Source organism: Zootoca vivipara, chromosome 6, assembly GCF_965207765.1.
Source record: "Zootoca vivipara chromosome 6, rZooViv2.hap1.1, whole genome shotgun sequence".
NCBI classification, from domain to species: Eukaryota; Metazoa; Chordata; class Lepidosauria; order Squamata; family Lacertidae; genus Zootoca; species Zootoca vivipara.
Window position 1 is genome coordinate 71,664,395 of NC_142589.1, and position 26,547 is coordinate 71,690,941.

At 47.9% G+C, this 26,547-nt stretch overlaps 1 long non-coding RNA gene across 2 annotated transcripts in view; it reads left to right on the forward strand.

Moving 5' to 3' along the window:
* Positions 1–26,547, forward strand: part of LOC148685427 (uncharacterized) — a 39,380-nt gene continuing 12,833 nt past the window's right edge. For both annotated transcript variants that reach the window (XR_015950347.1, XR_015950348.1), the window contains exon 1: positions 1–26,481. This is a non-coding gene — a long non-coding RNA (uncharacterized LOC148685427). The remainder of the gene's footprint in view (positions 26,482–26,547) is intronic.

Below are 26,547 nucleotides of genomic sequence, written 5' to 3' on the forward strand. Positions count from 1 at the left end.
GTGGAGGGGGTTGTTCTCCCCTTTCCGAACCATCCCCGCCTGCACTGAACCGGGGCAGGGGGCATGTCCTTTTTGCACTCCTCTATCCCTCTCTCTTTCCTCTTCTCTCTGTATCCGCAGCAGGAGCCCCTTTGCCTTGCCTTCCCCGCTAATCTCTTTCTCCTTCTGCCGATCTCCCTCCCTCGCCAGCTTTCCCTTCTGACTTTCTCCTGTCAACCTTATCTGAGGCTCCTTCCTTCCTTCCCGCTGGAAGTTCAGTTTACTCCCCGGTAAGTGGCCTATAGCAGCCTCCGTCACCAACCTTTCCTCCCAGCCCCCTTGTTCCTCCTTCCCTCCCCGTCTCTGCTGTCATTCTCCTGCTCTCCGAGCCCACTTCCCAAATCTCCTTTCCTCTTATCTTATGGATCCACCCGCTCCCCGATTCCGTCCTTCCTAACCCTCTTTTCCTCCTCCTTAACCCTCTGCCAACCCTACTTCTGCATTTTTTGCGGGGTGGCGGCGGCAATTCTGCTGCTTTCTCTCCCTTTTCAGCACCCCTCCCCCCTCCCCGTTTTTCCTCCTGCCCTGGAGTTCATGCATTGCTTCTTTCCCCTCCCTCGCCCAGCAACCTGACATCTCCCCTCTCTCCGTCCTTCTGTCCGTCCTCTCCACCTTCCCTCTCCCGCCGCCACCGCCGCCGCCAGCCTCCTCGTCTCCTTTCACTCCTGGGTTTCTTCTTTTAGATCTGAGTTGCGGAGAGACCCCCCTTTCTCTCTCCTTTTACCCGCACACACCGCGCGCGCTCCGCCGCTGCCCCACCAATTCTGCAAGATGCAAAGAAGGGCAAAGCTTCTTTCTCCCCTGCAGGTGCAGCAAAACTCCTGGGCTGGACAGCCGCCCCCCTCCCCTCTTTTCCCTCCCTCCCCGTTTCCCCTGCGGGGCCCCTTTCTAACTCAGCCTCTCGCGCTGTGTATTTTCCTGTGCAGAAGCCTGGAAAAAAGAGGGGGGGCACACACACGCGCACACGAAAGAGAAGCAGATTGGACTGGAGGTCAAGTTCGGAGAGAGGGGAACCAGGAGCCTGGGAGGAGAAGGAGGAGGGGTTCCTTCCTACTCTACCCCCCACACCACCAAATCAGAGCAGAGGGGTCGGCAAGAGAATGGCAGGCAACCTCCCTCCCCATCCACCTTGTAAGATGCGCGTTCTTTGTTCGTCTGGATCGCTTTCCCCCTCCACCCCCACCCCGCGCGCCCACTTCGTGGGAGCGCTTAACTGGGGGAAAGAGAGGATCAGCGCAAGTCCCCCCTTCCCCCCGAGGATCAGGTAGGTCGGCAGGGCGGGGTAAGGGCGATGCAATGGGAGGCTGCTCCGAAGGAAGGAAGTTGAGGCGCTGGGGCCGCTTGGAAAAGACAAGAGGGTTCACCTCGGTTTCTTTTGCAGGAGGGTTCTGCCCTCGAGCGCAAAGTGGGGGGAAGGCAGTGCGACCCCCGTGTTTACTCGGAAGCAACCCCTACACTTCCTTCACGGGTGCTTGCTCCTAGGAGTTGGGAATCGTCGAATCCCCTTGATACTTTCCTCTCTCCCCCTCCCGCCTCTTTTATGTCATCTTTCCTAGAATTGGTGCTGTGCATTGCAATAAACATTGCGAAGGGGACCCCTTTCAGATGTTTCTCTCCCCCCCTCCATTAATGCACATATTTCGAGGGGAGGGGTGGAGGCTTTTCTGCAAAATCAAAAGGAAAAGCGACTGTCAGGACACTTGGGTTCCGTTCCTGAGAGCCGGAAGAAAAGTGAAAAGTGGGTTGGAGCAAGCAAGCTGTGGGTTGAGGTGCTCCTTCAGTGGGGAACGGGGGTCTTGAAGTGGGGGGTGTGTGGAGCGGAAGATTGCCTTGGAAGTGGGGCCTGTAGGATTTTTGTAAGGTGGCTGCAGGCGAATCAGATCCGGAGATCATGAATTGTTTTCCAGTTATGCATTGGGCATCTTGGGCGAAGATTTGGGATCTTGGCATCTGGGGGCTGGGGAAGAACACAAATCCAGGCAACCTCCTTGGGAGACAGCAGCAATTCTCTCTTCCCTGCCACCCTGCCTGGTTTTGCTTGCCTCTCCCCCTCTCGCTCTCTTTCGTCTGTCCCTGAATTCTGCCATTCCACTGCCCATATAATTTATTCATCCCAAGATGCACCTCTCTGCAGTTGCAGGCAGGAATGGGGGAGGGGGGCCAAAGAGCTTGCCTCCCCCCCCCAATGACTCTACATTTTGTTGCTGCTTGCAGCCCCTAACCTGCCCTCCGTGGAACAGGGGAGGAGGGCATTGTGGGAGGTTTGGGGCATCCATGGAGCTGAAGGGGTGTGTATGTGTGTGCGCCCCCCCCCCTTCGCTAAGGTTTAGGGGTGGGGAGGGCAATGCAACACGAGAGTAGGAGGAGCCCAGGGAAAGCAGCGAGGAGAGCTTGGTGTTGAGGCGGGAGGAGGGAAATGGGGCATTTTCAGGGTTTAAACAGCGTCTCCCTTCCGTGCCCCCCCCCCTGTTTTGACTTGGAACTTGCAGAGTGTAAATTTTATTCTGCTGAGATTCGGGAAGGGGTGGGGTTAGAGCAGGAGAGCATGTCTTTGGGATAGAGCTGGAAACACTCTTTCATTTGGAAGTGGTTTGCATGATCTGCTGAAGGAGGTTGACTGAGGATTTGGAGAAGTAAAGATGAATTTAGAGCAAGGGTGGCATCTAGGTTTCCAGACTCCTCTTCTCTCTCCCTCTATTCCGAAAAGCACACCTCCTTCCACCTCGCCAGAATCAGGTACAAGAACCCCCCTCCACCCACCCCACAATCCTAGCTGAGTCGGCTGCTCTTTTGAGAGCTGTGGCACTCACAGGGTTAATGTCTGGCAGTCTCCTTGGTGGGGAAGGGCGGGTCTGGAATTAAAGGGTCAAGGGGGAGAGACCCAGCTGCAGCCTGTCTGTGAAGCCAGACAGGGTCAGAGGTCATGGGCGAGGTCAGGGGTCTCTCCCAGCGCTGCCTCCATTCATTGGCAGCGCTTTGCGTGAGCATAAATCAGTTGGCCTACTAGGGGAGTGGGGTCTAGGGGGCTACAGGCAAGGAGTGGGGCACGCCTCTGTGGTGCTTGGGGAAGCTGCTGCAAACTGGGAATCCTCGGCTCACATCCTTATATAACACAGCCTTATGGCTCTCCATGCGTGAAAAACCCCTCCCCTCCCTCTCTCTCTCAGTCTCGCTGTACAGTACATAGAGACAAATCCATATACCACTCGTGCAACACAGTCATGAATGTGTGTGCACGTGTTTGCACTATAGTTTGTGTAGCAGCACGCCAGAAAAAGTTAACACGTGTTCAGAAGCACCTCCGCAGTCCAGGGAAGCGGATGCGTATGTTCCTCATCAAAGGTGTCGCTACATCCGCGCATGCGTGAGTGCACACAAACAGCCTCTGCTAAGATGTTCCAGGGTGGGGCAGCATCTTGGGAGTGGGGTGCATAGCCTTTTGGCTCCCCACTCTCTGAAATATATTGCAGATGCCTCTGTGTAGAATAGTGCCAGGAGCAGCGGGGGCACGTCCAGCACACACACACACACACACACACACACACACACACACAGAAATTATGAAGATGCATGCATTATTCTACAACAATTAAGTTCAGTGATGCATGGAGATGCATGTGTACTCCCTCTTCTATATACACTGCACAAGTGCACCTTCTTCCCCTATATATCTTTCTATTCACTCACCTCTGAATGTGACACCATCCCACAAATTCCAACACAGCATAGATCCCAGGCCCCTTGTGGTTACTTCCACATCTCTTTTGTGCAGGTACCAACCAGCCTGTAACACAAGAGAGGTGCCTTCATACCCCAGGAATTATACCTGCTCCCCTTAGGTGATGACTGGGCCCTTCCCACCAGTAGGAACCAACCCTTAATGCAATGGGTAAAGTACATTATAATGGTCTGTAATATAACGAGGAGCAATGTTTAGTTTGGATTAAATGCAACCATCACCCCAGTGCTGTGAATCAGCAGATAAGTTTTCCATGGGGATAAGGATGCACCTGAAATTTGACATGCACGGCCTCCAAGAGTTATGGGAATACCTGACTTATCAATAATCGTTAACTCTCACCATAATGGACACATTTGAGAACAAAAAGAGCTGCAGCTAGCTACTGTAGTTAGTTGCCTCAGAAAGGTAGCAGACCTTATAAGATGGGACTGTGGACTGATGGGGGAGACTTTGAGGTGTTTGCTTTGTGGGGAAGACTGCTGCCTGGTGATTTCACCACTGCCCCCCTCCCCACCCCCTCAGTTGTGACCTACTTTCTTAACAGCCCAAGTAAAGGTGTCTTGGATGATGATGATAAGTGGGCTTGGGGTGGTGGTCCTGATCTGTTCTCCCATTCTGGCTTAGAGGTGACTGTGTCTGTCCATAGTTTCTTAATTTAAGTGTGTGTGTGTCCCTGTTTTTTCTGCTTGCACGTGCAATTTGAATAGGGTGCTTTTATGTGCTGGGTTGTAGCTAAAAGCTTTGATCCCAAATCTTAGCCCAGTGAAATTATGATTTAGTGGGTGGAGGGGGGGAGGCTATGCCCAGGACACCCTTGTGTAACTTATCTATGTCTGGCTAATTGTACAGCTTTGGGAGAAGATATGCGTGTGAACGGGCACGGCAGTATGATGTGCAAAGGTGCTGCATGCTCAAGGAGGTCATGTTCACCTAGCGGAGCACGCCTGCACAGCCGATCTTTTGTGCAAGCATGCAGTCTCCTACAGCCCCTACGCCACCACCCCCATGTACTTTCACTGCCTGTGTTAGAGCCAGAATCCTCTTAAGAACTTGACCTCCCGACCAGCTCTAAGGCGGTGTGTGTGTGTTTTTGTGTGTGAAAGAGAGAGCGAGAGAGCAGGGAGGGAATTGCAGCACAGCAGGGACAGATGGGGGAGGGGAGCTTATTGCAGTGGTCCCATCACTAGCTATTTTCCTTCCTTGCTCCTTTACTTTTCTGCTCCCCCTCTCTTTGCCCTCCCTTTTCCCCACTTTGTGGATATCCCAGCCTTGGTCTCTCCCCCCACATCCTCTGTGTTAGAAAGGTGGAAGCCTGCATTCAAAGAAACTACAAATGTTTCTCTTTGCAATAGTTGCTCAGGGACTGTTGGGGGCTGCAGCCTCTCTGAGCTGTGGTTTGAGAGGCATGGTGGAGGGTGGGAATTCTTCCGTCCTTTTGGTGCGAATGAGGTCATGAAAAAGGCCCTTTGATTACAAACCACTGTGGGATAAACGGCTGGTCTGGACCAGTCTCTGTGTGTTTTGAAACCTGCACCATGTCAGAAACGCACAATGGCACCCTGTGATCCATTTCCCCACCTGTCTAGATATATAGATATCCTACCCATCACTCTACTTAACTCAGCCAGCTTCTTATCTCCACCTTTTCCCCCTAATGCACACCCATCCATGTCTTGCAATAAACTGCCTGCCCTTCATCTCTCCCCATTCATCCATCTCCCCTACTGGCTTCCTCATCCATTCATCACCCTTTATAGGCACTGATCTATTTCTGCTCCTGATAGGCAATTTCCAGCCCAGCTCCGTATTCCCCCGCCCACTCACTTTTCCATCATTCTTCAGCTTTACACATCCGGTGATTCCCATACAACTTTCTATGCCGTCCCACCCCACGCCCTTGCCTTCAACACCATATGCTCATATTTACCGCATCGTCTGCATTTAGCCACCCATGTCGGCCACCATTTCCCAACTGATTTTCCATTCTCACTTGTTCAGATATGACCAGGTTTCCACATATCTGAAGGGTCTCACACTGCTATTTGGTGGTTGCTGGAGTGGTTAGAAAGCATGTGTAGGGGCAAGTGTTTGTGAGGATGACAGGCCTACCATAAAGGCTTGGGGTGGTTATGAGGCACCGTCTCTAGCTTACCCTGTTATCTTACCCTCTTCTGTTGGCCTAATGTGAATTATGGATTTCCCCCACCTTAGGGGTCAACACCTTTGCTTTTTGTCCTTTTTGTTTGTTCTTTTCCATCTCTCTCACATGCCCACTTGCTCAGCCTTTCCAGGAAGCATCTCTGTGTCCCCAGGATTTGTGCATTAGGGTGGGTGGGTGTAAGAGGAGGATGGGGCAAGGAAGAGAAAATGCTCAATGACATGACCACCCCCACCTACCTAGGAACCTGGGGCTTGGAAGGAGGGAATGAAGGAAGCGGTTTGACCTTAGAGAAGAATGGGTTGGACATAGCTTTCTCATATTACAGCAGAGACAAAAATGTCATAACTATCAGAGTTGGGCTAGTGCTACTAAAATAGAAGTAGCTTCTTTATGCTAGGCCACATGCATAAGGTTTGTGAGGCTATGCAAAGTCTCAGTTGGTTTCATGTTCCCATAACAGATGGTCCTGGCAGGTAAGAACGAGGTGAAAAGTTTGCCATGCCAGTCTGTTTAAAAGGCCATGCCCTTTTGCAGGGAGGAGAGTGCGATGTATCTTCCATGACAAAGCAAGCAGGTGACCACCAGGTCAGCCCCAGTTTCCATCACTGCCACCACCCAATTTTTTCAGAGCTCTGCATGCTTGCTGTAAGGAGGAACACGGGGGCATTAATTTGGGAGTGGGCCCACTTAACTGATCCAGGGCGCCAGTCATTGAGACATGACTTGTGACATGTTGGGAGTTTAAGAGTACTTCTAGTTGGATCCTGGGTTTTCAGATGTCGGGAGCATAGAGAGGATTCAAATCTGTGTTAATGATTGTGGACATGGGGTCTGATGGTATGGTAGTTATCTCAGATTTAACACCAGCTAGGAGGATGCCTTCTTATGCAGATAGTGTATCTCTGTTCCCAGAAGGGGAGTGGCAGAATGCAGAGTCCCAAGCAACTGAGTTTGGTTGTTGGCAAACAGGTTAGTACTCATAGACAGGGTGGACTTCCTTCTGGAACTGTCCTAAGACCTAGGCAGTTGCCTTTCTGACCAAGAGGCCCTGTCCCCATTGCTCAGTCTCCCCCATTGCTCACCCAGAGCAAATAATAACTAATGCTTCTGGACAAAAGTCCTGCACCTACATTCTACCATCATTCCATCACTCTCCACCACCTACCTAATTCCACTTCCCAAACCCGGGAAACCCAGGAAAAGAGGGACCTTTTCCTGGCAGAGGAAAATCACAGGTCCCTTATTCCATGGCTAATCCTTGGGGGCAGCTAAGATGGCCGTTTCAGTGTGCGCCTGTGTTTTAGGCAAGGCCAGCCCAACAGGGCGCCTCATGTAGCGAATATGGAGAGCATTTTAAGACCATTTGCTGTCCAAAATATCCTACGGCCAAACCGTCTCAATATACTTGAGGGTGGGTGGCTGAGAGATCAGAATGTGAGTAGTATACAGGTTTTCTACAATGGTTTCTCCAGGCTGGTTCCATCCTTCCTAGAGGATGACAAAATATTGGAATATGGGGTAGAAGAAAGCTGAGTGGCAGTGCAGCAAATTACTCAGGTGATAAAAAGGCTCGTTTTAAGTGAAGCAAAGGCGGGGGGGGGTGTTGGCGGCAGTGAAATATTTTAAGGTGACAGGATTATCGTCTTTGATCAAAAATCAGGTGTGGGGGCATAAACTCTGTTAGAGGGGAGGTTCTGGGATTTCTGTCTGTCGTGGATTTCAAATGTATGGGGTGCCGTGTCTCCCAGGGCGTCCCTGCATTGTGTTGGCCTCCTGGGTTGTTGGTCAGCAGCGTGCAGCAACCAGGTCGGTATCCTTTGCTTTCTTGACTTCAGTGGGCAGACTTCTTAGCCCTCAGACTGTCCCGTAGCCTTTGTGCGGTGATGTTCTCAGCCTCCAAATCTGTGTGGCCTTGCGTAGCTATCTCTGGCGGGTGTGTGTGTGTTAAATGCGTGTGCATGTATTTGTGGGCGCACGCCTGTGGGTACCGTGACACTGCAGTCTGGTGCATGCACGAGGGTCACTGCTGGGCACTTGCTTTGCTGTTTTCTCTTTGTCGCGTCCCCCTCCGCTTCCCCCCCCCCGCGTTTGGCGCATGCATTCAGTTTCACCTGTGCGCATTCTTGTGGCATTGTAATTTATCTGCTGCTGTGCATTAGCCGGGTGATGTACACGGCTGTGTCGCTCTTTGTCTGCATCAGTGGTGCTCTGTGCTTCTGTATCACGGCAAATCACTGCTTGAGGCTCAGCACCTTGGCTCCGACGGTTTGCTCGCCATGCATGTGCTGCTTGCTTCAGCCTGGATATGTCGCGGCACATGCATGTGTGTGTGTGTGTGTGTGTGTGTGTGTGTGTGTGTGTGCACTGTTGTACGTCTGTATCAGGTGCTAGACTGATTCTCCTGGGACTCTGCCCCAACCCCGCCCCGTAGTGTCTGTGTCTCAGCCTCTTTCCCCCTCCCCAAGATCCCCCTTCAGGGGTCAGGGAGTGCCAGCGAGACAGTCTGCCGTCATGGCAACGAGGCCTAACACAGGCTTCAGCCTGACAGTTCTGCTCCCCCCTTAACCCTTCCGGGCCCAGGTTTCGCTACCTCTCCCCAACCCACCCGCTCGCCCCAATTCAGTCTGCTATTGAGTCCTCTCGTCCAGAAACTTTGCTAGTTAGCTTTTCCGCTGTAAACCCCTGCGGCTTAAAAAACACGGTGACCCCTCTCTCCCTGCTGCCAGTACCCCTGACTTTGCAACATCAAAGTTGCTTAATTGCTTCAGCCCCAGACCACCCTTCTAATGGCTTTGTACCACCCCTGCGTCCGCATTGCCAGGACGGCTGCTGTTGTGACGCTAAGCCAACCCCCAACCCCCAACCCCAAAAAGCCCTTCCTATTCTTTTGTGTCGTACTTAAACCAAACCTGAAAGATCCAATTTCCCACCCACCATGCTTTTCAGCTGTTGCTACAGCAAAAAATAAAGGGGGGGCAGGCACCTTGTTCTTCTAACTATAGAGTTTTCTAAAGGATGAAGTATTCGTGGGGACTCGATGCCATATCTTATTTTCTCACTGTGTATTCTAGCTACAGATGTGGGTGGTATTTTAACCTCTTAATAAGTTATATTTAGCTGGATCCCACAATGCTTCATGATGAGGATGAGGATGGTTTCCTGGTGGTTCTTACAACTTTGCTGTTATATCGTACAATTTGGGAAGTTAGATTCGCGTCCAACAAACATGGATTTGTGGGGGACCCCAAATGCAATATTTTTTTTCCCCTAACCATAAGGGAAGGGACACATCTGAAAATATGATTTTCAGGTTTTATCTGGTGGGTTGGGCCCACTGTCAGGCTTCATGGAACAACTTTTATCCCCTCCTCCCTGCATATGAAGCTCCTGTATTTTTTTTTAAGTGTACCTATTTTTACTCTTAACAAATGTTGGGAGGTCACGTAGAAGCCACAGATTGACAATAAGCAGCAGCTGCCGTGAACTCAAAGGGTTGACAAGAGGCCCTGAGAGGTGAGGAAGGGGAAAGGAGAGAGTCCTCTCTTAAGCAGGAATATTGTAACTCAAGAATGGGCATCTTTTTGTGGGCCCCTGTACCTTTTAATAGCTATGCAGAAGGGGGAAGCACAATAGCCCTGGCCTGCTTGTAATCCCCAGTAACTGATATTCAGAGACATCCTGCCTCCGATACTGGACGTAACATATAATGACCAGTAGCCTTTGGGAGCTATTCTCCTCCACAATTTTGTCTCATCCCCTTTAAAAAGCCATCCAAGCTGGTGGCCACCACTGCCTCTTGTGGCAGGGAATTCCACAGTTTAACCATGTGCTTTGTGAAAAAGTCCTTCTGTTTGTCTGAACCTTCCGACGTTCAGCTTCTAGCATGATGAAAGAAATTCGGTGCACTGCTCCAATTGAAAAGCAGCATCTGCCAAAACATTTTTTTTTCTGCATATGGCTCTTAAAACCGCAGACACCTTGATGCAGAGGAAAGGTTGGTTGTCTTCTCCTTAACTCCTCCGCCGTTATGAATGATAAGAGAAAGACTCCCTCTGCCCTTTCCTTCCCAATGTGCCTTTGTCCAGCATGAAGCACATGGCTGTTTGCATTATAAGAATTCTGGGATGCATCTGTCTGCCGATTCTCACAGCAGAAGGAATGGGGTTGCATTCTTTGGTTCTTAAAGCTGACTGGGTAGGGGAGCAAGGCACACCCCCCCTTGAATAACCCCTACCAGAAGACTGCATGCTGTTGGCTTATGTTAATGTGAATACAGCCTGGTACAGTATGAGGAAGAGTTTGGTCCATTGCAGAGAGAGCTGAATTGCCGTGATCCTTGTAACACATCCCATTTAAATCAGGCGCTAAGCAAGAAAGGGGCTGCAAGCTTCTGTGTTTATATTTCAGCGTTAGTACAGGAAACAGCCACCCTTACCATTGCTGCCTTTGAGGAAAAGCCAACATAGCAATCCTGACCCAACTGGCTTTTTAGCTGGGCCTAAGGCAGGGGTGTGAGACCTTTTAGGCATGGCTGGCCAGATCTTTACCTCTCTCCATCCTGTGGGCCAATTTTTGACCAGTTGGTGAGACTATGCTCCTGTCAATCATCTGACATCATAATACACAAGCAGCCAATCCAGTCATGCGACATGGGGTGAACGGCAGGTAGACGTGATTTAGGGAGAATGGCTTCGTGGGCCAAATGGGGAGCCAGATTTAGCCCAAAGGCTTGAGGTTCCCCACCCCTTGGCCTAAGGGGTGTTGGGAAGGGGAAACTTTGGGGTTGTTTAGCAATGACTTTTCACCTAGTATCCCCTAGTTCTGGCTTCTGCCATTAATGGATACCTTTGCCACGGGTAGGTATAATGAGCCACTGCTGCAGAAGGCAAGGTTGACTGCAAAGATGGTGTGAGTGCTTGCTTATTTATTTCTTTAACATTTAAATCCTGCTGTATGACCTTATGAGGCCTTTGTGGTGACTTGCCATTCAACCTGTCTCTAACGATTTATGACTTAACAATTCTAAAACAAACAAACAAACAAACAAAAACCCCTGTTGAAATCCACCGAGCTGAAAATTAATAATAATAATAATAATAATAATAATAATAATAATAATAATAAAGAATCAACTGAAAATAGTAAGCTGTCTCAGCCTCCGAAAGCTGACTGAAATAAAAGTGGAACAAGTCAGTGGAAGGTGAGGACAAAGTTAGCCTTGTGGGCTTCAGTTCAGGTAACCATTTACAGGTTGCCAAAAGAGAGGAAATGCACCACTAGGCAGGGGGGGCAAGTGGGCACAGATTTGCATAAAATGATTACCAGAATTTAAATAGAAATACAATACATCTCATCATCGTGGAGAAGTCTGTGACCCGGTAACCTTTGTGCCTCCTCTTTCTGGGGTCTTGGCATACAAGGAGGCCTGTAAGAGAGGAGTCATTTTCCTTATGTATCCTGAGTCTAGGCCTGTGGCAAATTCATTCAGCCCTCAGTATCATCCAGCTCTCCAGAAGCTGTGGGCCATTCTTGCTATCTGGACTGCGTTCCTTTCTGGTGTGTGTGTGTGTGTGTGTGTGTATGCCCAAACGAGATAGTGAGGCAGGGAAGGATTGGGATGGCACAGAGGGAGAAGAGGCTGTGTAATTTGGCAGTACTGCAAACATCTTCTCCTTTTGATGCTGCCTCTGCCCACAATCTTCCCACCTACACAATGATTTTTTCCTGTGGGTCAAGGACCCTCCATAAGGTGAGGGGCATTATTTACTGCCAGGCTAGATAATTCAGGGCTTATCTCTCCGTTTTCATATCTTGGTTCCTGATACATCCCAGCCATGGCCTTCACTCCTCCACCACCTTCAGCCACTCAAAAGATCTTCTCCTTGTTCAAATGACTTAATCCTTTTCTTCCTTGCTGCCCCACTGTACTGTATTGGCAGTGGCCAGGTGCCCAAAGCTAGTAAAAGATGCTCTTGGCAACAACCCCTTAGTGAGTACCTAGGAGCAAAGCTGGGTTGAGCATTACCCTCCAGGATATTGTCTCTCACCCCAACCCAGATCCAGCTGGGATGCGAGATGTACAGGCTGCCGGTGCCGGAAAGCCAAGCATGCCGTCTGGGAAGGTGGTGAGAGGCTTGCAAGCAGAGGGAGAAATGCTGATGGAGATAAAAAAGGGTGTGCTCACCAATCGATGAGGCCGTCTTGAGAAGATGCCTGGCTCTTTGTCCTTTTTAATTTGAGTGCCCCATTGTCTCTTTGTCAGCATTTGGAGGCTTAAAGCTCTCCAAGCTCCTCCATGGTTTTTGAACAAAATTCAACTGTCTGTGAGTTCCCTTTTTTAAAAAAAGGACAGAAAAGAAAAACTAGTCACTTGCGCAATTGCCTTTGCCTTTCTTTGTTTCTTTATTTTGTCGGTGGTCTTCAACCTTTTAGTCTGGGACCCAACTTTAATCCCAGCCTGCTACAATGGCCCCACTATTCATTTTCCATTACCCTTTTCTTTTCCCTGTCCACTTTCTCCTTATCTTTCCCTATGTCCTCCACCTTTATGCTTTATCCTCTCTTTCTGCTTCTCTTACTAATATATATGCATATAGAAAGAATACTGTGATTGCCCCTCTCGTGTGTGACCCATCTTGGGTTGACTTGCAACCTGTTCCCCCACCCTGCCCTCAATTGGACCAGAGAAACTTTGGGCTTCCAAACTAAAACTGCATTCCTAAACATTAGGCTTCACTGAACTCACATATTCCTCTAGGTAAACGTGCTCAGGACTACACTACGAATTCAGGAGCATGGCTGCTCCTACAGAGTCCTCCCCTCTTCTTCCAACGATAAGGAAGGGAGTCTTGGAGCCAAACTAGCAGAAAAGAAGCTAATTTGATTTATCGCAGTGTATCACTGCAACACAGAGGTGTAATAACATCACAGTAAATACAGGACGTAGGCTGTGCAGGAAGGGAAAGACAGGATGCCTACCCTAGTAAGTTAATTTGCTGCCTTGACATGTTGGTGAGGACCTGTGGTTTGTACACCTTTTCTAAAAGGGATTAGGTGAATATATGAAAAATAGTTCTATTTGTGTCTATTATTTGTGATAACTTCATAGAGCCTCCATTTTCAGAGGCTATATCTCTCTCAGTGGTTCTGGAGTTGAACAAGAAAGGAAGGCCATTGGCCCATGCCTTGTTGCAGAACTCCAAGAGGCCTTCTGGTAGACCATAGTTGGAAACAAGATACTGGATTAAATGGGCCTTGGTTTGATCCAGTACAGTGGTACCTCGGGTTACAAACGCTTCAGGTTACAAACTCCGCTAACCCAGAAATAGTACCTCAGGTTAAGAACTTTGCTTCTGGATGAGAACAGAAATCGTGCTTCGGCGGCACAGCGGCAGCAGGAGGCCCCATTAGCTAAAGTGGTGCTTCAGGTTAAGAACGGACCTCTGGAACAAATTAAGTTCTTAACCAGAGGTACCACTGTATAGCAGGGACTGTAGCTCAGCAGTAGAGCACTTTGCATGCAGTAGTTCCCAGGTTCAATCCCTGGGCATTTACAGTTTAAGGAACAGCTAGCAGGTGGCAGGAAAGACTGTCTGCCTGGAGAGCTGCTGTCAATCAGAGTAGATAATACTGTACTGGACTGGGTGGACAAATAGTCTGACCTGGAATGTGGCAGCTTGCTATGCTTCCAAGTCAGGAGTCTTGCTAGTGTGAAAATGAGTCTTTTGCCCTAGCTGAAAGCACGCACACCTGCCAATCCAAAACTTGAGCAATCTGCAGTTTATTCCCCCACCCCTTCCCATTTCTAGGAACAGAATCTGGAAGGTCCATATCCATACTCTATAGCTATTGCCTCCAACCAACTAGGTTTTATCTTCTGTTGAAGCATCAGAGGTTGGTGTGATTACCAATGGCATTTTGGGTGCTGCACATTAGTTTTTGAGTATGTCTGCATGGTGCTTATTTTAGAGATCTGATGCATTTGTGCAACGTGCTTGACTCCTGAAGGCTATTAAGTCCAGGGTCTCCAATCCACACTGACCCCTGCTTTTCTAGGCAGTTGATGGGAATGAAGATGGAAGTGTGTAAACTACATTCCCAGTTTCCCTTTAGGAGCACAGGGGGGAAGCACATGTCTCATCAGTGGACACTTCTGTTGAGTATCAGAGCAGCAGCGCTTGCCAGCTTGTGGGTGGACATTTTAAAGAGCCTGGAGTATATCTGAAGAACTCCTGTATATTGTCTCTTCTGATTGTATCTGGGTATGTTATACTTCAGTCTCAGGGTCCAACTGACCACTGTATTTTGGGTTGGGCAAGAACTTTTCGGCAGGCAAGATTATTTTGGCGGTTTTTACCTTAGCTTGCTTTACCATTTGTGTCTGACATTGGTTTGTTTGCTTGAGTTAGAAGGAATTTTCTTGCTCCCTTTTCCTGCTTGTTGCACACTATAATATTCCATAGATGGAATAGGTTAATTTGCATATCCCCTGTTTCTGCAGTGACCCCCTTCAAGCACGGAAATTGTTTCTGGGGGCATAAATGACAGCATACCAAGGACCTCAGTTTTTCATTTAACAGTAAAATCAAGTTACTACTAGCCCCTGAGGTTGTGAAGGTGTGCTCCCAGTAAAGTTCATGCCCTCCAACACTGCACAGATGAAAACAGGCCTGTGGCACCTCTATTCTCCTACCAGAGACCAGCTTTTGAGCATCATTCATTCTGCATTGCTGCATTCATTTACTGTGCAGTAGGTAGCCTGTCCTTTGCCGGTTTAGAATCAATATGTTCTTTGTTCTTTTGGTTGCAGATATATTGGTGGGGGAGACCTGATTGTCTGATAATATGCCACCACTATCTCAAAACATATGTCACCATCTGCAGTATGTAAAATGTCAGGATTTGTTCTTTGCGGCATGTGTGCTTTTTTATGCATGTGCAGAAGGGTGAATATACATCCATCACTTATCCTATGCACAGAAATGCACCTTCTAGAGACTTTGGGGAGGAACTTAAACGTTGAAGAACTGCAATTCTAGCAGCCCATGCTAAGAAAGCTTTAATAAGCCCCCCCTCCCAGGACAAAATAGGAATACTGTAGTGATTTACCAGGAGTGGTAGCAAAGAATATAGACAGTTTCTGGCAAGCAAGGACAGATGACATGTATGGAAATTTGAGATGAAATCTCAGAAGGCTTTTGTGCCTTTCATAGCCCTTTGGGGCTGGGAGATGCAGGATGAGTTAGGCAAATACTGTATATCCTAAACTCATTGTTTCGTACAGATCTGCTTTTTGGTACAGAAGTTGGTCCACCTTGTGCCAGAAACATAGGCTGCTTCCACTAACTGTTTTCTCTGAAATTGTCACAGTTCACTCACTCGGTTATTCTGGAGAATCCAGGCAGTGGTGCTCCCAAACCATTCAATTCCCATGTTTTCCCAGATATAGTCTTGCTTTTTCAGCTTCAGATCTGCCTCCTATATTACCTTTTCTGCAATGTGGTCCCCTACTGCAGGAATGTCCAAAGTCCGTTTTGGGGGTAAAATCCTTTAAAAAAAAAACACACACACACCTCAACAACTTCAACCCTAAAAAAATCTCAACAACTTTAGGTAAAATCCTAAAAAACCCTCAACAACTTCAATCCTAAAAAAACTTTGGTCGGCCCTCACGGCCCTTCACTTAATCAAATCTGGCCCTCTTTAGAAAAAGTTTGGACACCACTGCCCTACTGTCATTGCTTCTTAAGCAGCTTGTATTTGCCATCTTTGAAATGCATATATATTATGCTTCTTCCCAATTTTTAGAGTGAATGTGCTTGGGGTGAGAGTGTTTGTGTGTGTGCTTTTGTGTGTGTGTGTGTGTGTGTGTGCGCGCGCGCACACACACACACACACAGGGCAGAAGTACAATAAAAACACTATTGTCGTGTTAAAATTTGATTATAGATAAACAAGTGCAAAAGTTTCTGTTTTTGAAAGGAAACAAAATGCATGGAGGATGAAGCAGCTTGTGTGCATGTCTTTGGAAAATGGGGGTGAATGGGAGTAGATTGATTGAATGGGATTTGTGCACTCCTTGATTGTGAATAAAACCTCTGTGTTTTAAAAATGTGAAATACATATTCAAATAGTTAGTGTTAGTTGGAAAGGTAGCTTGTATGTGGAACCATAGTTTTAATTTCACTTCCATCTGATTGTGGAAGAGCAATGACTGCATAGTACTAAGACACTCTGGTGTGGAAGCTCTCTTATAATCTTGCGGATGCCTCTGGGGGAGCGTGAGTGCCTACAGTCCTGTCTTATCTCCTTCGGAATCACCTCTTTGGCACAGGTAGGTAATCAAACTGGTCCACGCAGCTGAACTCAAACAGTGAATGCATTATTGGATTATATTTAAGCAGACTTAACATTTGGTGGGGTGCAAATTACTGAGAATTTTCCCTTTGGTCAAGGGGTTTTCAATAATAATAAAAAAAGACCTTCAGGTTCTCTATCGGTCTGTGACTCAATCAGAGTGAAGATCGCCAAAGAGACAGATAAGCATAATGTGAATGAGCAATTTAAAAAGAAGGCCAAGAACGGTTAGAGATACAGTGGCCATATGTTCTGCGTTGCAGAGGAGAGCCCTTTATTTTGAAGGCCTCTAAGAGGACGTTCCTCTATTTGAAGGTGACCTCTGTTTGAGGGCTCTCTAATCCAAGTTGGGATTAATGATAAGGAACCATAAAAAGGGAGAACAGGAGCCTTGAACCTGCGCATCAGCAATGAGCAGCACCTGGTCTGAAGATTTAGAAGGCACACAAGTCACCTGGTGTCTTCTCCGTTACGTTGAGATGTGTTTCTGTTCAATACATCTATACATATAAATCACCATACAGTACGCAAATTCTGTGCAAACTATTGCCCTCTTTTTTTGGTGATGCAAATCCTCTTTGTTGGCAATGCATTACCAGCCGTGAGGAACAGTGGCCAGGAGGAAGGATGATGTAAAGCATTTCTTCACTTTTCTTAAAGTCAGAATATATTTTGATAAAGTCTGGCGCTTTTTATGATGTGTTAACTTTCATGTTAAATTCCCCCGCACCGCCACCACCGCCGAAGTACTAAAATGGATTACAGCTCCCATCATCTCTAATATCAGCCATGCCGTCTGGGACTGATGGAAGTTGGAGTCCAACAACGTCTGAAGGCTGTTCCCTATCTTTGATTTAGAGTAATCTGTGGATAGTGGGAGAGAGGTGGAGATCTCTGTTACTTCAGTGGATAGCTTAATCGGTAGAGCACGCAACTCTCAATCTCAGGGCCATGGGTTTGAGCCCAACATTGGACTAATGATTCCTGCATTGCAGGGGATTGGACTAGATCAGGGTTTCCCAAACTTGGTTCTCCAGCTGTTTTTGGACTACAACTCCCATCATCCCTAGCCAGCAGGACCAGTGGTAAGGGGTGATGGAACTTGTAGTCCCAAGTTTGGGAAACACTGGACTAGATCTTCCAAGGGCGGTCCCTTCCAACTCTATGATTCTATGAAGCTGAGCCAATGGCAGTGTTAAGAGTCAGAATACACAGGCCTTGCCAGGGCTACAGTGGCACCAGGAAAAATAAACCACCAGAGAGGGATAAGTAGAACTAAGTTGTATAGGGGGTAGGGAACCTGTGGCCAACTCCCATCAGCCCCAGTCAGCATGGCCAAGTGTCAAGAAAGATGAGAGTTGTATTCTGCGTCCATACAGTCCCTGTACCTGCTGTACTGCTCTGGAAAGTTTTAACAGAGCAAGAAATGCCTTTGTGCATGTCATTTATGGGGTAGCACTACTCAAGGATATCACAGGTCGCACCAAAACTTGCCTTATACTCTCAAAGGATCAGTTGCCTCTCTATCCTAGAGACCTCTGGTCATCTACCCACAAATTATATGCCGTTTCTAGAATGGACCTGAAGCCATGCAATGCCTGTGCCTATTCTGGAAACAATTCAGTCTCAATTGGACCTCCTTTTCCCAAGTGCGGAAAAAAGGTCAGAGATAGAGATTGGTACAATATCTGACTACAGTATATTTATGATCCACCATACAGGTGGAGCAGAAGTGTGGAGATGCAATCCCCTTGTAATATATTTCTGACAGCATGTGCTACTGAAGCAAACTTGAAGAAACTGTAGGATGGGACGAGAGCTCTTGCGTCAGCACAAAAATTGCAGTACCTGCTTGCAATTACAGGGCAGAGAAGTTATGATAGATTATTGGTACCAGTGGAGAAATTTCTGTGTTTGGATATGTGCATTCTCAGAATTCACAGCCTCAGTTTGTCTTACTCTGCAGCTTAGGAGGCTGGCTTAAGACATTTAAATTTGAGGTTCACAGCACTTGCGGGTTTCATAAATTTTGGCTTGAAGTAAATGGCTATAATAAGGGGTTTAGTGTATTCTGTGACAAAGCAAATCGTAATTTTCAGTTCAGAACAAATTAAAATGATTATAGATTAATCTACAATATAAGTACCCTAATTCCCAAATATAAGTACAGTCATATCTCTGGTTACGTTCGCTCTGGGTTACGTACATCACGGGATACGAACGCGCCAAACCCGGAAGTACCGGAACGGGTTACTTCCGGGTTCGGCGATTCACGCATGCGCAGAAGTACTGAACGACGTCACGCGCATGCACAGAAGCACTGAATCACGTGGCGAGCATGCGCAGATTTGGCGCTTCAGGTTGCACACTGCTTAGGTTGCGAACAGGGCTCTGGAACGGATCCTGTTCGCATCCAGAGGTACCACTGTAACCTAATGTCCTTATTTGCAACCATCCCAACATTCAGTTTCCAATCTTATATCTGGTCTAAAGAGATTTTTGGGCATATGCTGCTGTTAAATAAGTGTGCTACTCTGGAAATAGACCCAGATGTGCTTCCATTAAATTCAGCGGGACTGGCTCAAAATAAGTTACTGTTGGATTGTGCCGTTAAACTACTGGCATCTGAGGCACGACTGTTGAAAAATATTTCAGATTCCTAGGCAACAGCATCACATATTTCAGTGCCTTACAAACTAGGCACCTGGGATTTTTTTCTCAGTTGAACTTCTCGGTCATAGTCAATGTTGCCTCCCATTTTGAAAAAGCCAGGCTTTCGCATCTGCTACGAAGAGAGAAATGATTGGTGCATTTTTGAAAAGGCAGGGAGATTTCTGGCAAACAGTGGCCTAGTTCGGAAACTTACCCCGGCCAAAGATTGCATTCCTAACTTAGCATGTGATAACAGGCTTGTATGCAGCGTAGCACCAAGCATTGCTCTGCGCCAGTGAACAGCCTCCTCTTAACGGAATCCGACCCTTCTCTTATCCCCCCACGCGCCCCACAAATTTGTTCCAGGGGTTTCGTCAACCTAGGGGGGACAGTGATGGGAGAGGAGAGGGTGGCAAAGTCACTCAGTTGCTCCAGTGGGTATCTTTGCTCTGGCTCCCAGTTAGCACAATGGTTTAGCTGAATGTTACCCAAAGATCAAGGGTCTCCAACCCTTTTGGGCCAGTAGGCACATTTTGAATTTTGAGAGAGTGCTGAGGGTGCCTGTAGCAACCGTGGGGCTGGCGTAAAGCAAAATTAGAGAGACAGCCATACTCCACATTCTTGTGTTTACCGTGGGAAGTCAGCTCTGTCCTGCTGGTCCAGATTGTGGAGATCACACAATATTGATTTTACAAACACACACAAACACACACAGATACTGTAGCAGCAGGGAGCATTCTTCAGCACCAGGAAAAATATACAAGATGTTCAATATCTTTCCTTCTAGAAGGGCTAGAAACTTTTTAAAAAAATCTTAAAAGGAAGCTCAGAGTCTGGGGCACCTCCACTCCCCCACTTTTGGAATCAGGAATTTCAGTCAGGGTAAGTACGTATCTGTAGAACAAGGCCATAAATATCTTTACTCCTTAATGAGAACATTATCACGCGCACACACTTTTTTCTTCTTCCAGAAAATTTAGTTTCCTAGTTGTCCAGAACCAAACAAAACATTTTAAATAAAATTCGGAGGAACCTCTGAAGCAAAAGTCTTTGAGGTCTTGCTCACATTTTGACAACAAAAGCAGCTGCGCACCCTTCACCCCCTTTTTAAAGACGAGATTGGAACCCTTTAGGTCGGAACTGTCACCGGTAAGAAGACGACACTTGCTGGTAGAATTAGCACAATTGCATACTTTGTACATTGTGTAGAACAGGGGTGGCCAACCTGCGTCACGGCAGATGTTGTTGGCCTCCAACTGCCCATCAGCCTCTACCAGGATAGCCAGTAGGCAGGGATGATGAGATATAAAATGTCCTGCGCATGTGTACAAGAGGGTGTCACATCACCATTTGGGAACCCACTATGATGTTCCACCAGCACTTTGTTCCCTTCCTGCTGTGCACCACCTAAACTGTTTCACCCTTCTAAACTGCAGGAACCCCAGCACTGTTGTTCTCTCATCCCTGTTCTCTGTAGGCCAGTAGAGATACCTATCTTGGATCGAAGAGAAGTGAAAAGCTTCCATCCCCTTCTGTATAGGACTTGCGCCATCTTCTGTTCATACATTTCTCTGGGCCAAACAAAGAGCTCCCCTCTCCTCAGTGGTGGTATTTTATAGGGACAAAGTATTCTTGTGAATGACAACCAATGCTATATCCTCTGTGCCCGTCCTTGGAGATATTTCTTTGGGGGCTGTATCTGAACTCCAGATGTATATTGGTTATCTCCCAGTTATGGCTTCCACTCCAAGGATTCTTGGGGTTGTAGTTTGGTGAAGTAAGACAAGCTCCCCTTCACGTGACTACAGTCCCCAGGGCATAGCTGCCAAGTTATCCCTTTTTTAAAGGGAAATTCCCTTATGCTGAATAGGCTTCCTCGTGAGAAAAGGGAAAACTTGACAGCTATGCCCCAGGGCAGCCTTCCCCCAAGCTCACACCCACCAGGTGTTTTGGACTACAACTCCCATCAGCCCTAGGGGCGATCCATCAAGGATGATGGGAAATGTGGTCCAAAGCACGAGGAGGGCACCAATTTGGGAAAGGTACTCCCAAGGAGCAGGCAATGGCTGTTTAACCAATTTGAATCCGTGGTGTAGACTCCATGCTATGGCAGCATGCATGTTTTGCGTGAAATGTTGTCTCTCGCTTTCTCTACACTCACATTAGCTTTCCTGCAAGGCAAGGAGGTTGTGCATTTCTGGGCCGGGTATCTGCTTGCAATGGCTGTTGCAGGTCATTCTACTCCCAGGTATATTTCCACAGTGCCCACGTGGGCACTTCCTTTCAGTTTGACTCAACACTCTGTAAATATGCCCACCCACAGTTCCGCTGCCCAAACAATCACCTGGTGCTAACAGTATTTGGATGAGCTGCAGGCCTGCGTCCTGCACACATCTTCTAACGCACAACACTGCTTTGCATTTGTCAGCAGGCTTGTCCAACTTGCCTGGCATTGTCTCTGACTGGCAGTAGCTCTCTGAGGCTTCATATCGAGCTCCTTTTTATATCCTTGGTGCTTGCATTCCTTGTAAACCAGAGACGCCAGGGGCTAAACTTGGGATACGATGCACACAGAAGCATGCGGTCTACCCAGAGTTGCCGGCAGCATCCATTTCTGAGGAAGTGGTGAAGCACGGACATGTTCAGATTGCAGAGGAGCGCCACTCAGAATGGAATACTTATGATTACCGGAAGCCATAATAGAACAACTCCTTAAGATGTGGGGAAATGACTTACCCGTTCTTTAAGTAGCTGAACTGTATTCTCATTGACGATGCCAGAACACAACACCAATGAGGGTGTAGTGAAGCCACAAGTACCTCCTGCCCTCGCACAGAAGGGTTTAAGAAGTTGCACAGCGTCAGTCCACATGCGTCCATTCTTTCTGGTTTATTCCTTTGCCCCAAGATTCACTGGATCCGTGCCACGTGTTCTAGCTTCTCATGCAAACACAAGTGCTGGAAACTTGCCTTGAATAAAACAATTAAAACCAAAATGCCAAGGACACTGCGTGGGAATTTGCAGGAATATAGCGGAACCCTTTCCACATTAGGGAAACTCTGGAATTCTCTGTGTGTGCCCGCTGCTGGTGTTGCCGCTCCATTGAAGCAAAAATTGAAAAAGGAATGGTATTATGGCTCATAAGATCAGGAATATTGTAGGGGCCTTGGAGAATTCTGATGAAAATGGAGACTGGGACGAAAATGGCAAATGTTTGCTTATTCTTCCCATGGCTCCCTGATTGTGGAATGCCGTCTCCAGAGAGACTCACCTGGTGCCCTCATTACATGCCTTTAGACACCAGGCAAAAACATTCCTCTTTACCCAGGCCTTCCGCTATATGGACTGTAAAAATGTGGGGGAGAGGACTGTTATTTTTATGATTATTTCACTATTAGGCTGTCTATCAGTATGCTTTTTATCATGTTTTTGTCATTGATGTTTGGTAACGTGTTTCAAAGGTTGTACACCATCCTGAGATATTTAATAATGGGTGGTATAGAAATAGAAATAGAAATAATAATAATAATAATAATAATAATAAATGTACAGAGCGTAAATTATTCCAGCAAATACAATCTGTATTCACTGCTGTTGTTACTTTCAGTCCCCAAACAACACGTACTTGATTACATCCCCCGTTGAACCATTTGAATTGTGTTTTCTTTGCATCAAAATGAATGGGGTGGAATTGCGTAATGACAACATAATTTACATAATTACATAAATTGCATATGTAATGTAATTTTGCCACAGCAGGCAGCAATATGAATAATGTAGTTTTTGGCGGAGGGCGAACTGCAGTGGGGCGGAAACAGAGCTGTAATGAATATAGGGCAGAATGAAAAACAATGCCTTTTTACATCCCTAGTCATGGGATGGCCTGCTGCAGGCTCTGAGTCTGTCCTTATGCAGACTCTAGCCTGGCAATCGAGCCACGCCAAGGTGTGGACTGGATGGCCCTTGTGGTCTCTTCCAACTCTATGATTCTATGATTCCATACCTCAGTTGAGTATTGAAATACAACTGGTATGCAGCTGACCCACACTGTTTTGCAGTACCGGTAAGCAAGGACTCTGGTATATAGATTACATTCAGGGGAGAGCACCTGAAAGGATGTGTCTTACCCAAGGATGCTTCATGAGCATGCAGCTAAATTAGGATTTGAACACATACCCAACTCTTAGGGACCCTCTTTCTGGTCCCTTCTGTCAAAGTTTCCCATTGAAGAAAGATAAGAAGGCTTTAAAATTAGCACCAAACTGCCTCAATAGAGGAGGAAATACTTCCCTGCATGCAAATGGTAGAATGATTCTTCCTATGCAAGAAAGAAGTGCCTTGACTTGCCTAAATGGGAGCACCCTGCACTCCGTGCTAAGTGCTTTACTGTAAAACAGGACGTGTGGGAAGCAGCGCTTGGAAGTGCAGGGCCAATGTAGCTTGGTAGGGTTTCATGCAACAGTAGCTTTACATTGTCTCTGCCACCAGTGCATAATCTGCAATTTCCTGTATCTGCCATGTAGACGGATGAGGTATTTGTTTGGGGATGTGCATGGCTTGCTGTGAAGTTAGGGAATGCTAAGTAAGCACATCTGAGACCGCTGTTTACTTGCTATAATTATTTATATCCCATCTTTCAGGATGCAAATCCTTCCAAGGCGCAGCTTACAGGCAGCACTGTAAAATCAGAACAAACGACATCGAAACAAAAGAAGTCATTGGGATCCTTCCCACAGAGCATTTGGTGGTAGATTGGTTGGGGGGGGGGGAGGTGGAGAGGGAACAGTCCAACTGGTCCTCCCTCCCTCCTTCCCTCTCTGTGCCCTGTTATCCTGCCCCAGTCCTCTTCTGAAGATGCCCCTATAAAACACTGTTGACACCCTGGGGGTTGTGACTAGCAATTGGATTGTGATCTCCATGAAGTGAGTTGCAGTAGATCAGGGCATGGTGAGATCAGGAGAGACTGGAGCCTCAAGACCAGTGGGACCACAGCCCCCAAAAGCATAGCTGCCAAGTTTTCCCTTTTCTTGCGAGGAAGCCTATTCAGCATAAGGGAATTTCCCTTAAAAAAGGGATAACTTGGCAGCTATGCCCAAAAGTGCCAGGATCCTTACCTTCTACAGAGCATCCAGAAAGACCAGGTATGAGGTTTATCAAGTTATGCATAAGGCGGAGGAGAGATAAATGTTTCTCCCTGTCTTTCTCATAACACATGGGACCACTTTGACTGGCAGTAGATTCCAGACCTTCCAAGTGTCCCTATTTTCCAGGGACAGTCCCAGATTTACAGAAGCCGCCCCTGTTTCTGATTTTATACCGGAATGTCCCGCTTTTCCTTAGGATGTCCTATTTTCACCGGAGAGATGTTGCAGGGTATGGAGCTATGTGACTCCTGACCCAAGGAGATAAGTAACTGTGCAACCTTTAGAAGACATCTGAAGGCAGCCGTGAATGGGGAAGTTTTTTTAAAAAAATTAAATGTTTTATTTTGTTTTGATATATGTTGGAAGCTGCCCAGAGTGGCTGCGGAAACCCAGTCAAATGGGTGGAATATAAGTACGTAATAAAACAACTACTAATACAGAGGTACCTTGGAAGTCGAACAGAATTTGTTCCAGTAGTCTGTTTGACTTCCAAAACCAAGGCCCGGCTTCCGATTGGCTGCAGGAAGCTCCTGCAGCCAATCGGAAGCCACAGAAGCCCTGTCGGACATTCAGCCTCCAAAGAATGTTTGCAAACTGGAACACTCACTTCTGGGTTTGCGGCATTCAGGAGCCAAAACATCCAAGTACCAAGGCTTTCAACAACCAAGGTACGACTGTACTGTAATTGAACAGGACGTCCCTGGTTCCATCAGAGAAATGTTGGAGGGTATGAGATTCAGGACCGAATTTTTTAAAGTACTCCTTATAGACACACACACACACACACAACAGTGTGCATAATTAATATATAGCATTTACTGTCGCAGGATGCGGCGATGGCCACAAGCTTCGATGGCATTCAAAGAGAATTAGACTTATTCATGGACGAAGGAAGGCGTATTGATGACTATTAGCCTTAGTGGCTGAATGAAGCTGCCACATTCGAAGGCAGCATGGCTCTGTGGGGGGCTCTGTGGACAGGAGGCATTAGCAGTTGCTGGGGGGCAGCCAGCAGTGGAGTCTCGTTGCATTCCTGCCCTACCCGTGGGCTACCCCAATGCATTTGGTTGGCCGCTGCTGGAAGCTGCATCCTGCCATAGCTCCGTGATAGAGCATCTGACTGGCATTTAGAAGGTTGTTGGTTCAATTCCCAGCATCTCCAGGTCTGGCTGGGAATCGCTGCCTACCTGGAGAGCCTCTGGCAATCTGTATAGACGATACTGAGCTAGATAGACTAACGGTCTGGCTCCGAATAAAACAACTGCTTATGTTACTTAGTCTAGCAGGGCCGACCTCATGTATGAGAATTCCCCACTGGCACATCCTACCCCTTCTGAGTTAAGAGGAGCTCAGAAAGCACAGCTAAAGTCTTGGAGCCGGCAGCGCTTGCTTGTTTTCTGCTTTGCTCTGATTGCCAGGAAAGAAGCAGGGGCACGAAACAGCTTGGGGTGAGGGGGGGAGAGAGCTGCAGGAGGTGGGAGAGAAATCTAAAATGGCTGCCGCTGCTGGTCACTCGTGCTTCGGCGGCTAGTGCAGCGAGTCCTGGCTGGGCTGCATGAGGATGGAAGCTGGGGAAAGTCCAAGAGAGTGGGGAGACAGTGAGATGAGATGGGTTTCATGTTCAAGCCTGGGGTTAAATATGTGCCCCAAGTCTGGGAAGTCTACAAACCGCCGCTGTCTATGCACCCCCTAAAGGAGCCGGGGAAATGGACTCCTTTGCCGGTCATAGGGGCAGTTGGATTCGGACAGAAGAAATGCACCAGAAAGAGCCAGCTCTGTTTGGCTGAGGCTGTGTGCAAGGAGAAGAAGCTGTGGAGAGCAGCCCTGAGCCTCAGTTTGGGGCTGGTTGCCCCAGGCCGGCCATGGGTGCCCCTACTCTGAGGCACGAAGGCTCCTGCCGAGCCGAGCTGAGTCAGTCGGGGTGGGAGGAGAGAGTTAACCATGGCTGTTGGATCATGGCCCAGAGCTCTGTTTTTTTTCCCAGCGTCCCTCTCTCCTTTGCTCTCTCCCGCTCTCCCTCCTCCTTTCTCTCTTTCTCTTCCCCCCTCCACTGGCACTGAGCACTCACTCATTCTCCCAGCAAAGCACCCCCAGCTCCCTCCCAGCTCCCCTCGGCCACTGTGCCCCCGCACCCTCTGCAATCTCCTCTCCCACCCTGCTCCAAGCCTCAGGCACCACCTACCTCAGCTTGGCACACCCTGGCAGGGTTCCCGGCCTCTCGTCCCTCTCGCCCTCGGTGCCAGCCAAACCCCTCCATTTTCTTTCTCCTTCGTTCTGTAACCTGCTCTCTTTCTTGCTTTTGTCCCCCATGCCACCCCCAGCTCAGGGCATCCCCCCGCTTGAACCCCGAAGACCGCGTCCCTGGAGGCGAACCCGTCCCGAGCCGGGTGAGGCGTCGCGCTAAAGACTTTGCTTTTTTTATTCCCCCTGTGTATGCCAATTTTGCAACAAAA